At 40.1% G+C, this 12,982-nt stretch overlaps 1 long non-coding RNA gene and 1 other non-coding gene across 2 annotated transcripts in view; one reads left to right on the forward strand and one right to left on the reverse strand.

The window, feature by feature from the left end:
* Positions 1-12,982, reverse strand: part of LOC129638947 (uncharacterized) — a 279,599-nt gene that overhangs the window by 208,636 nt on the left and 57,981 nt on the right. Inside the window, exon 2 of the long non-coding RNA XR_008708102.1 lies at positions 5,945-6,127. This is a non-coding gene — a long non-coding RNA (uncharacterized LOC129638947). The remainder of the gene's footprint in view (positions 1-5,944; positions 6,128-12,982) is intronic.
* Positions 6,510-6,582, forward strand: TRNAC-ACA (transfer RNA cysteine (anticodon ACA)). Its single transcript has one exon. It is a non-coding gene; the product is annotated as a tRNA-Cys (tRNA).

Below are 12,982 nucleotides of genomic sequence, written 5' to 3' on the forward strand. Positions count from 1 at the left end.
GCTGAGGGCTTGACTAGATGAATTTACTTTCTGTATCTAATCAGGGCTAGGGAAAGCAAGATCTTAACACAGTTATGTGATGCCAATGTATTTATTAATACCGCTACTTTAATACAGCAGAAAAAGCTACTGTTCATGAGACATCACATATGGCATAAAAATTATGGACTCAGAAGTCAGATAAGCTGGTTCACTAACTCTGCCACTAATTAACTGTGTGATTTAACCTCTTTTAGCTTCAGAATATTTTTTCCCATCTGAAAAATGAGGGAAATGAACTAGGTTATCTGTATTCTAATATTCTATGATTTAAATATCAAAATTATTACTCTAAAATAAAAGAGACAGTTGCATAAGGATCTGCAATTAAACCAAAGAAAAAAATCTGGCTCAATAGATTTAAATATATGTGTTAAGCTAAATTTAGTGTTCCAGCACTCACAGAAAATTTTGTCTTGCAAATTAATACAGAAATTGGTGTGAATGGTAAAGTTTTCCTGTCTTAAAGAGGAAAATATCTCATTATCCTATCACCAAAACAAAGTCCGCAGTGAAAAAGGCCAGAAATGTTATAGGAATTCACATTTACAACTTGAGTAAATGAGGCTATGGTATAGAAAGTAGAGTAACTCCACCTGTCTCAGAAGTTTGAGCTGAGACTGCATCATGAATAAAATATGAGGTCATAATACGCACTCTAGTGTTTCAGCCTTCCTCAGCCTTCCAATAGAAGAAAAGCATTTTGTCTAAACCTCTCTGTGTTGATTCTGGTTGTTTATTTACACTTATTGTGTCTGAACATTTAGACTCTTGGGGAACAAGTTCTTTAGGAAGAAAAAAGTAATTTATAGCCAGGTTTATAGTCAGATGTCTTAAAATATGATTCAATGTGACTTCTTTTGTAGTTTGATACCACAGTAAACCTAAATCACACTGCTTTCTCAGTGGTAAAAATATTAAGTCACAATGTTTTGTTAACTGCTGACCTAATATTTGATGGGGATGAAATGAAGATTGGGGTTCCATAGACAGGAAGAATAACTTTGTCTGCATTTGATTCATGGTTGATTAGAAGTTGGTATAACTACTCAATACCTTTCATTTTCAAGGATCTGAGTTTGAAATTTGTGAATGATGGAAGACTTTAATTGGGCAATTTCATAAAATGTGAATACTACCTAACATTCAAAGGCATATGGAAAGGGAGCCCAGCAGACTTATTTAAATACAAGTTTTGGATATGTTTAAGGGTGATGTGTTTATCATTGTGTGTGTATGCATGAATATAAAAGTAAAAGAGAAAAGGAAGAAGGAGAAGAGGAAAAAGAGAGGGAACCACAAAAATACCATCTACTAGATTCCGTTGCAAAGCATGTTCAATATCAGATTCAGCTTTGGGGCTGTGGCAGATAATTTTTTTTAAATCCCATAGTCAATTACTCGACTTCTTTCTAATATATTTTGTTTGCTAAAATTTTCCTAGGCCCAGGAAATAAATTACAATAGGTCTAAGTCAGTTACGGCAATCCAGTTCCCCTTTCCCAGTGAATGGACTAGTTGGGGACATATGATGCAATTCTGACTAATAGAATACACAAGAGAGTCTGCTGGGAGCTTCAAGAAAAGATTTTCCTCCTCTAGAATTTATTAGCAAGCTTAGATCTATCATGATTCATCTCCTGACTGGGCATATTTTAGCTTTAGCAAAATCCAGCCTTTTGTTTCCATGTGTTCCTTTCTGCTTTGAACATTCTCATATAAGGACATGCTACTTAGAGCTATTTCAGTCACCTAATGACCACAAGGGAAGGACAAAAAAGAATTCCAGAGATGCCTGTCCAGTGCCCTGACATCATTTGTTCTGTTGAATTAATCCTATCATCAACTTCCTCAGGATTTCTGATTTAGAGAACACTAAATGTTCTTATGGTCAAAACCACTGTTAATCTGTTTTTCTGTCACTTGTGCTATGCATGCATGCTAAGTTGCTCCAGTTGTGTGCTGGTCTCTGTAACCCCATGGACTGTAGCCCGCCAGACTCCTCTGTCCATGGGGATTCTCCAGGCAAGAATACTGGAGTGGGTTGCCATGCTCTCCTCCAGGGGATCTTTTTGACACAGAGATTGAACCCACATCTCTTATGTCTCCTGCTGGAACCACTTCTAAATAGTGGAAATAAAATCAAACAGCCAGAGTCTCTTATACTGGAGAACACATAAACTTCCAAATCTGGCTCTGTTTTCTAACTTATCTCAAACTTCAGTTCACTTCAGTCATTCAGTCGTGTCCGACTCTTTACGATCCCATGGACTGCAGCACGTTAGGCCTCCCTGTCCATCACCAACTCCCACAGTTTACTCAAACTCATGTCCATTAAGTCGGTGATGCCATCCAACCATCTCATCCTCTGTCGTCCCCTTCTCCTCCTGCTTTCAATCTTTCCCAGCATCAGGGTCTCTTCTAACGAGTCAGTTATTCTCATCAGGTGGCTAAAGTATTGGAATTTCAGCTTCAGCATCAGTCCTTCCAATGGATATTCAGGACTGATTTCCTTTAGGATGGACTGGTTGGATCTCCTTGATCCAACTCTCAAGAGTCTACCCAGACTCTTCAAGAGTCTTCTCCAAGAGTCTTCTCCAACATCACATTTCAAAAGCATCAGTTCTTCGATGCTCAGCATTCTTTATAGTCCAACTCTCACATCCATACATGACTACTGGAAAAACCATAGCTTTGACTAGATGGACCTTTGTTGGCAAAGTAATGTCTCTGCTTTTTAATATGCTGTCTAGGTTGGTCATAACTTTTCTTCCAAGGAGCAAGCATCTTTTAGTTTCATGGCTGCGATAACCATCTGCAGTGATTTTGGAGCCCCCCAAAATAAAGCCTGTCACTGTTTCCCCATTACCATGAAGTGATGGCACCAGATGCCATGATCTTAGTTTTCTGAATGTTGAGCTTAAAGTCAACTTTTTCACTCTCTTCTTTCATTTTCATTAAGAGTCTCTTTAGTTCTTCTTCACTTTCTGCCATAAGGGTGGTGTCATCTGCATATCTGAGGTTATCAATATTTCTCCTGGCAATCTTGATCCCAGCTTGTGCTTCATTCATCCTGCCATTTTGCATGATGTACTCTGCATATAAGTTAAATAAGCAGGGTGACAATATACAGCCTTGACATATTTCTTTCCCTATTTGGAACCAGCCTGTTGTTCCATGTCCAGTTCTATCTGTTGCTTCCTGACCTGCATACAGATTTCTCAAACTTCAACTTGGCCTTAAAGTGTTCCTACTCTTTTTTTTTTCCCTACTCTTGATCATGTCATCCTCTGTCTTTCCAGACCAGCCCCAAGTACTGATCACACACGGTGGCACTTGACTATACAGAGAGGTGTGTTTTTATTTCTGTCTTTAAAATCTATGTCACATTTCCAAAAAGACTGTGGACACTCTTTGGTGGACACACTGTGGCAATGTTTGGCTTTTATACCCAACACAGCATCTAGTTAGGAGAGTAAAGTTTCTACTTGTTGAATTGACTTATAGTCCTTTTCTCTGTCTTATTCATGCTACAGATGCTGAAACTCAATTTTTTCCTTCAAGATGGCTGCTAGTGGGAACATGATCTTTTTCCATCAGGTTCTAGAGGGAGAGTCTTCCACTCCATTTCCCATTCCCTTTCATGTAAATAGATGTTAAATGAATAAGAGCATCACAACTGAAAGTATTTTTATTATCTCAGGCCTCTGATTTTTCAAAGTGAATCTGTCATTTTTGTACCTCATGTCATTTTTGTATATAACAGCCCAAGCAGCTTTAGAATGTCATCAAAGAAGGGGTATATCAGTGGATATTTTTGTGATCCAAACAATGGTAGAACAACAATGCCAAGTCAATTTAAAAGTCTTGAATAAACTCAATGTTACTATTATAAAAATAATAGCAGAGCCCTGAGGATTATGAAGACATCATTTTGAGTAGTTGTTTGTACTTTTCCTTGGTGTTAGGCCATAGGTTAATTAAGCAATCATGCAAGTAAAAATAAGTAAAATAAGAAATACATACACAGCTTCTACAGATCACAACACTCTCAAGAGTCAAACAAAATATGAAGTCAGAATTGAGCATTTAGTCTCCTGGTTGACTCATACAAATTTAATTTCCTTAAAAACATCCAAGTTTTACAACTACATAGTGAAAGAAAGTGTTAGTTGCTTGGTCATGTATGACCACTTTGCAACCCCATGAACTATAGCCCGCTAGGTTCCTCTGTCCATGGGATTTTCCAGGCAAAAATATTGGAATGGGTTGCCATTCCCTTCTCCAGGGGATATATCTTCCCAACCCAGAGATTGAACCTGGGTCTCCTGCATTGCAGGCAGATTCTTTACCATCTGAGCCACCAGGGAATCCTGGTTTTGCAACTATATAGATGAACCAAATCTATATCTTCAATTGAAACACTGAATTCCTGGCTTCCCACATAAGTACATCTTCTGGTTTTCTATTTCTATTACTATAAATCAGGTACAAGTTTCTCCTCCAAATCATCAGCAAACTCAAGTGGACTCATTTGAAAAATGATGTATCATTCTCACCAATAGATGGCTTGAGTCCATGACTTCTAAAGGCCTTCATTTTACTTGTGATTCTTTCCTATCCATTCCATTCCTTTCACAGTGGTCATTATATTTTATGTGAAAGAGTCAAAGATAATGTCTTTCTTTGAGCAATTCTAAGATGAATGTCAGGAAAAACAGGCAATTAGAATTTTAGCACCTGCACAATTCAATTCCAAAGCACTTTAAACAACAGTGCTAAATTCACTATACAAAAGCAAATGTTTATCTTAAATATGGTTTAATCCTCTTTTCCAGGAAGCTTACATAACAAAAAATACAGCTGGAGGCTATAGTGACCCATTTATAACCATAGTTGGATTTGTTACCAGGGAACCTGTCAAAATCAGCTTAGTTTGTTTGAATGGCTCATTCTGGCTCTCTGTGCCTTTCTTCTCATTTGATTTTAGGAGCTCAAACTGGTTTAGTGATGCCAGCTAGGGGAAATGGTTTTCTTTGACTTTGCCAACTCGGCAGGACTAGAATAAATGGAATAAATGGCTATCCACATATTGCAGTGTTTCAGGGGTTGTTCATTTGTTTCTTCCTCTCCACAGTGTTCTCTTTACCAGGAGGGATGGCTTTAGATTCTCTCCCCAAACTTGTCGCTCTGGGATAAAACAAATCATATGATAGGCTACATATGATATGCAAACAGGGCTTCCTTAATGGCTCAGATGGTAAACAACCTGCCTGCAATGCAGAAGATCCAGGTTTGATCCCTGGGTCAGCAAGATCCCCTGGAAGGGAACAGCTACCAACTCCAGTGTTCCTGCCTGGAGAATTCCATGGACAGAGGAGCCTGGTGGGCTACAGTCCATGGGATTGCAAAGAGTCAAACATGACTTATATCTTTCTTTTAGGGAATAAGTCAATGTGCTAGACTGAGTATATGTGACTAGCAGAAAGTAAAAGAGGGAAAGTTAGTGTAAAATAATCAAATGCCAGTAACCAAGCAAATGTAAGTAGCCACATTTTGCTCCCTGCTTAGAAGGAGGAAAGGGTGGAGTCAAATTAGCCATGGCAAATACTGCTTTCATCTTTGTTCTTCAAAATTGGTATCCTTACACTCCTTGTTCATGATTCATTCTCTTATTTATTAAACAGGGCCTCCAGTGACAACCTGCTATATTAGTTTTCTATTGCTGGCTATAAATTATCACAAATTTATAGGCTAAAAACAACTTTCATTTTATAGCCCCGTTCTGTATGTGAGAGGTTCAGGCAGATTTGACCAGGTTCTCTATTCTGGGTCTCACAAGGCTGAAATCAAGGTGTATTGATCTGAATGGGCTCTTTCCTCAGATGTATGGGGAAAAACTCACCTCCAGGCTCATTTAGATTGTTAACAGAATCCTGTCCCTTATGGTTGTGGACTAAAGTTTCCATTTTCTTGAAGCCTCGCATGGGATGGTGATCCTCTCACATGCTCCTCTCCATTTCAAAACCAGCAGTAACATGTACTTGGAACCTCTGGCTTCCTCTTCAGCTATCAGCTTGAAAAGAGTCTGTTTATAAGAGGAGACATCATGTTATTAGGTTAGACATCCATATAATCTCCCTTTTGCTATATAATTTGCAAAGCATACAAATTTGTACATTCTACATGAGCCAGGGGAACTCTGTGATATTGCTAATGAGAATGCTGTAGAATATGGTAGCTTTGGAAAACCAAGAAACTGGAAAAACTTGGCAGTTTCCTACAAAACCAAACATAAACTTATCATTCGATTCAGAAATAATATCCCTAGGTATTACTCACCTGATTTGAAAACTTATATCCAGAGAAAACCTCTACACGAATGTTTCCAGCAGGTTTATTAGTAATTACCAAATTCTGACAGAAACCAAGATGTGCTCCAATAGGTAAATAATAAGCAAACTGTGACTTTCCTGGTGGCTCAGATGGTAAAGCGTCTGCCTACAATGCAGGAGACCCAGGTTCGATCCCTGGGTCAGGAAGATCCTCTGGAGAAGGAAATGGCAACCCACTCCAGTACTCTTGCCTGGAAAATCCCATGGGCCCATACAATGAAATTCTACTTAGTGATAAGCAGGAATGTACTATCAATCCACACAACAATATGAATGGGCATTAAATGTATATTGCCAAGTGAAAGAAGCCTGTCTGAAGAGGCTCATACTGTTTAACTTCATTTGAATGACATTCTGGACAGTGAACACATCAGTGGTCCTCAGGGGTTTATGCAGGAATGACAGTCAATAACATGGTAAAACTATTCTGAATAGTCTTTTAATGGTAGATATATGACACTATGCATTTGTCAAAACCCATAGAATTTTACAACACAAAAAGTGAACCTTAATGTAGACAAATCTTAAAAAGAATTTAAGAGGGTAAGAATACAAGGAAGGACTCACACTCTGATCAGAGAATCTAACTGTATTATAAATATGATATAACTTCACTGAAGGGGGTGGGGGGGCAAAGTGCTAACCTAAGTTACTTTGAAAATGAGTAAAGTATGTAAGACTAAAAGCAAAGGGGGGAGGCGGTCCTAAGATGGCAGAGGAATAGGATGGGGAGAAAACTTTCTCCCCCACAAATTCATTGAAAGAACATTTGAATGCTGAGCAAACTCCACAAAACAACTTCTGAATGCTGGCAGAGGACACCAGGCACCCAGAAAGGCAGCCTATTGTCTTTGAATGGAGGTAGGAAAAAATATAAAAGATAAAAAGAGAGACAAAAGAGTTAGGGATGGAGATCCTTCCCAGGAGGGAGTTGTAAAAGAAGAGGTTTCCAAACATCAGGAAACCCTTTCACTGGCAGGTCTGTGGGGAGTTTTGGAATCTCAGAGGGCAATATAACCGGGAGGAAAAATAAATAAATAAATAAATAAAACCCACAGATTACATGCCTAATGGCAACTCCATTATTGGAGTAGTAGCCCAGACTCCACCCAGTCTGGGTGGAGAAGTAGCCCAGACACTTGCATCCGCCACCAGCAAGTGGGGGCTGAACAGGGAGGCATGGGCTGCATTGCTTAGGGTAAGGACCAGGCCTGAATGCCCTGAGAGCAATCTGAGGGAGCTAACGTGAGATAGCAACCCAAACTGTGGGATAGCCAGAGAGAGAGAAGAAAAAGAGAGAGAAACAGAGAAATTTCCCACAAAAAGCCCTAACCTAAGGCATTGCCAGGCCACTCACAGAACAAAGGACTGAGCGAATACCAGAGGAGAGCTAGCCGGCAGCGGACCGGCCCATCCCCCACCAGAGGCAGGGAGGTAGGCGGGCAACAGCCAGAGTCGGAAAGCGGCAATCTCGGCCCCAGAGACGGCATCCTCTACCAAACTGTGAGCAGGCTCCCAGTTGCTAACCAAGTCTTCATGGGATCCTAGATGGTTGACATCCACCAGGAGGGTCACAGCCAGAGATTAGCTCCCCAGAAGAGACACACAGCACACCTGAGATGGCGCCCTTGCTGCACACTCAGGAAACCTAGTGGCTGGGACTGGGGAGGCAATAAGACACACCGCACCTGGGGAGTGTGCGCTCACCAAGCACCTGGTCGCCTAAGCTGCTCAGACCTGGAAAGGGCACAAAACGCAGGCCCAACTGAGTCTGCACCTTTGTGGAGTACCTGAGAACCTGAACCTGAGCGGCTTAGACCTGGGAAATGCACACAACCCAGGGCCCGCTTTAGACAGTTCCCCTGCAGAGCAACCTGGAGCCTGAGCAGTGTAGACTAAGAAAGCACACACACCATGAGCAGGGGCAAATCCAGTGTGGCCAAGACACTGTGAGCACTCCCCACACATGCCAGTGGTATTTGTTTGCAGTGTTCCTCCCTCCCCACAGCAGCATTGAACAAGTGAGCCTAAATAAGTGACCACCTTTGCCCCCTTGTGTCAGGGTGGAAATTAGACACTGAAGAGACTTGCAAACAGAAGAAGCCAAAATAAACAGAGGGAACCACTTTGGAAGTGACAGGTGCAACAGATTAAAACCTTGTAGTTAGCATCGACTACATTGGAAGGGGCCTATAGATCTTGAGAAGTATAAGCTGGAACAAGGAACTATCTGAAACTAAACTGACCCCCACACTGCCAGCAACAGCTCCAGAGAAAGTCCTAGATATATTTTTACTATTATCATTTAAATCTTTTTTTAAATTTTAAGTCCTCTATTACTCCTTTAATTTTCATTTTATAACCTACTATTACCTTGCAAAAAAAAGACCCTATTTTTAAAGCAAACTTCATATATATTTTTATAATTTTTGTGATTTTGTTTTGTTTTCTTAATATTGTATTTTTGAGAGTCCACCTCTATGCTAGATTTTTAATCTTTGCTTTTGGGTATTTGTTATCAGTTTTGTACCTTTAAGAATTAAATCTGCAGTGCCCATTTTTACTTAGGAGTGTGATTACGGGCTTGATTGCCCTCTCCCCCTTCTGACTCTCCTTTTTCTCCCCTAGGTCACCTCTATCTCCTCCCTCCCCCTTCTCTTCTCTACGCAACTCTGTTAATCTCTTTGGGTATTCTGGGCTGTGGAGAACACTTAGGGAACTGATTACTGGCTAGATCTGTCTCTAACTCCTTTTGACCACCCCCCCTTCTCCTCCTGGTTACCTCTATCTCTACCTCACTCTTCTCTTCTCTATGCAACTCCATTAACCTTTCTGGGTGTTCCAGGCTGTGGAGAGCACATAGGGATTTGATTACTGGCTAGATTGCTCTCACCCCTTTTGATTCCCCCTTTTCTCCTCCTGGTCACCTCTATCTCTCTCCTTCCTCTTCTCTTCTCCATGTAACTCAGCAAACCTTTCTGGGTGAAGACACAAATAGATGGAGAAATATACCATATTCATGGATTGGAAGAATCAATATAGTGAAAATGAGTATATTACCCAAAGCAATCTATAGATTCAATGCAATCTGTATCAGGCTACCAATGGTATTTTTCAGAGAACTAGAACAAATAATTTCACAATTTGTATGGAAATACAAAAAAAAACTCAAATAGCCAAAGCAATCTTGAGAAAGAAGAATGGAACTGGAGGAATCAACCTGCCTGACTTCAGACTATACTGCAAACCTACAGTCATCAAGACAGTATGTTACTGGCACAAAGACAGAAATATAGATCACTGGAACAAAATAGAAAGCCCAGAGACAAATCCACACACCTATGGACACCTTATCTTTGACAAAGGAGGCAAGAATATACAATGGAGAAAAGACAATCTCTTTAACAAGTGGTGCTGGGAAAACTAGTCAACCACTTGTAAAAGAATGAAACCAGAACACTTTCTAACACCATACACAAAAATAAACTCAAAATGGATTAAAGATCTAAAAGTTTAAGACCAGAAACTATAAAACTCCTAGAGGAAAACAGGCAAAACACTCTCTGACATAAATCACAGCAGGATCCTCTATGACCCACCTCCCAGAGTAATGGAAGTAAAAGCAAAAATAAGCAAATGGGACCTAATTAAACTTAAAAGCTTTTGCACAATGAAGGAAACTATAAGCAAGGTGAAAAGACAGCCTGCAGAATGAGGGAAAATAATAGCAACCAAAGCAACGGACAAAGAATTAATCTCAAAAATATACAGGCAACTCCTGCAGCTCAATTCCAGAAAAATAAAAGACCCAGTCAAAAAATGGGCCAAAGAACTAAACAGATATTTCTCCTAAGAAGACCTACAGATGGCTAACAAATGCATGAAAAGATGCTCAACATCACTCATTATCAGAGAATTGCAAATCACAACCACAGTGAGGTACTATCTCATGCCAGTCAGAATGGCTGCTATCCAGAAGTCTACAAGCAATAAATGCTCGAGAGGGTGTGGAAAAAGGGAACCCTCTTACACTCTTGGTGGGAATGCAATCTAGTACAGCCACTATGGAAAACAGTGTGGAGATTCCTTAAAAACTAGAAATAGAACTGCCATATGACCTAGCAATCCCACTGCTGGGCATATACACCAAGGAAATCAGAATTGAAAGAGACACGTGTACTCCAATGCTCATCACAGCAGTGTTTATAATCACCAGGACATGGAAGCAACATAGATGTCCACTGGCAGATGAATGGATAAGAAAGCTGTGGTACATAATACACAATGGAATATTACTCAGCTATTAAAAAGAATGCATTTGAATCAGTTCTAATGAGGTGGATGATATTGGAGCCTATTATACAGAGTGAAGTAAGCCAGAAAGAAAAACACCAATACAGTATACTAATGCATATATATGGAATTTAGAAAGATGGTAACGATGACCCTGTATGTGAGACAGAAAAAGAGACACAGATGTATAGAACAGTCTTTTGGACTCCGTGGGAGAAGACAAGGATGGGATGATTTGAGAGAATAGCATTGAAGCATGTATATTATCATATGTGAAACAGATCACCAGTCCAGGATCGATGCATGAGACAGGGTGCTAAGGGCTGGTGCACTGGGCTGACCCTGAGGGATGGGATGGAGAGGGGGGTGGGAGGGGGTTCAGGATGGGGAACACATGTACACCGATGGCTGATCCATGTCAATATATGGCAAAAACGACTACAATATTGTAAAGTAATTAGCCTCCAATTAAAATTTTTTAAAAAAAGCAAAGGGAACTGTATATGACCACTGTACTCTACTCAGTATAGCTTTATCCCCTGTGAGTAAAGACTAGCAATTTTGATAGTGTTATACTGCAGATTGAATGATTAGGTAAAAGGATGGTGGGTAGCAAGAACTAGGTTCCTCACTGTTGTAGGAGTTTCCAGATAAGCAATAGGAAGAGGCTAGAATGATGTATGTGGTAATGAATTAGAGTTAGAGATATCGATATGAAATCACATGTAGTTTAATACAGATAAAGAAAAGTACACATAGAAATATTTATACTTATGTTTATATATACAGCATGGTGTACACACATTTATTTCCTTGCAATGGTAGCAAAGAGGACCTATAAGCAATTAACCCCAGTAGCAACGAGCATAGCTAGCATTAAGACTTTGGTTTCCATGGAAGTAAGTAAAGACCAATCAAATGAGAACTGGCAGAGGTTATTTATTTAGAGCTTGCTAGGGAGTCAACCCCATCACTTGCCTTTTGGCAGAGGCTCAAAGGCGGGCAGAGGAGTAGGAATGATTTATAGTAGAAAAAGGGAAAGCTTCAGCTGTGCCCTAACTGGAGGCTGTTGTCACGGGGAAGATATATACAGGCAGCCTAACCAGAAGTACATGTGATTAGTTAACTGTGCATAACCACAGTTTGTTCTCTCTGGATGTTTCTAAGCTGGCAACATGGAAAAAAATTACAGAAGCTGTCAGTTATTAACTGAGCCCTGGCCATTTTTCAGCCCATCTTTACAGGGGTTATTATGGCTTCCTGAGCTGGTTTCTAGAGATAGTGGTCTGACTTCCTACAAGTCTAACTTGTAGATAGGCTGGCTTCTGGGCTGGTTACTATAGATAATGCGTTGTTTTGGGGGGCTTGTTGGGACAGGTCAGAGTTCCATTTTTATATATGGTGTGGTATCATCTCTTGGTATATGCTTATTCACTCAGTCATGTCCAACTCTTTGCAACCCCATGGACTGCAGCCCACCAGGCTCCTCTGTCCATGGGATTCTCCAGGCAAGAATACTGGAGTGGGTTCCCATTTCCTCCTCCAGGGGACCTTCCTGACCCAGGATTGAACTCATGTCTCCTGTGTCTCCTGCATTAGCAGGTGGGTTCTTTACCTGCTGAGCCATTTGGGAAGCCCATCTCTTCATATACTAAGTCATTAATTTTCAATACCATTCTGTAATAAAAAGAACTAAAGCTCCTTGGGCTGACAACTGATTACAGGACTGGGGCAAGAAATACAGAAAACAAACCTGGAGCATATTCTAGTGCTAGAAACTAAGGGAATGCTGAGGAGGATGAAGAGAAGGAGGAGGACGATGAAGATGATAATAATAATCCCATAATGATGGTAATGTGTCAAAGGGACACAGCCAAGTTGTAGCAGTGTCCGATGGCTAAAGCTGAAAGAATTTGAGCAAAAATTTGATAAAAATAAGTATTAAAATAGATATCCATGAGTCTATTCTGATATAAATTATTGAATAGACAAGTAAGTGAGAAGAATGGACAAAATGTACACTCAAAATTTGAAATGATTTCAGCATATACTCTTTTCCAAGGTGATGAAACATAATTCCCCACTCAAGTGTGGGTTGCACATAGTGACTTCCTTCCTCAGAGTATAGAATGGAAAGGGGCAGAGAAAGGAGAAAAACCTCACAATGAAGAAACCTGACAAATGGTACTTCACCCAGCTGATCAAGGTTGACATCAACAGTCATAAAGTATGTTGATAATATGTACCCTTGATAT

The sequence above is a fragment of the Bubalus kerabau genome, chromosome X (genome assembly GCF_029407905.1).
Source record: "Bubalus kerabau isolate K-KA32 ecotype Philippines breed swamp buffalo chromosome X, PCC_UOA_SB_1v2, whole genome shotgun sequence".
Lineage (NCBI taxonomy): Eukaryota > Metazoa > Chordata > Mammalia > Artiodactyla > Bovidae > Bubalus > Bubalus kerabau.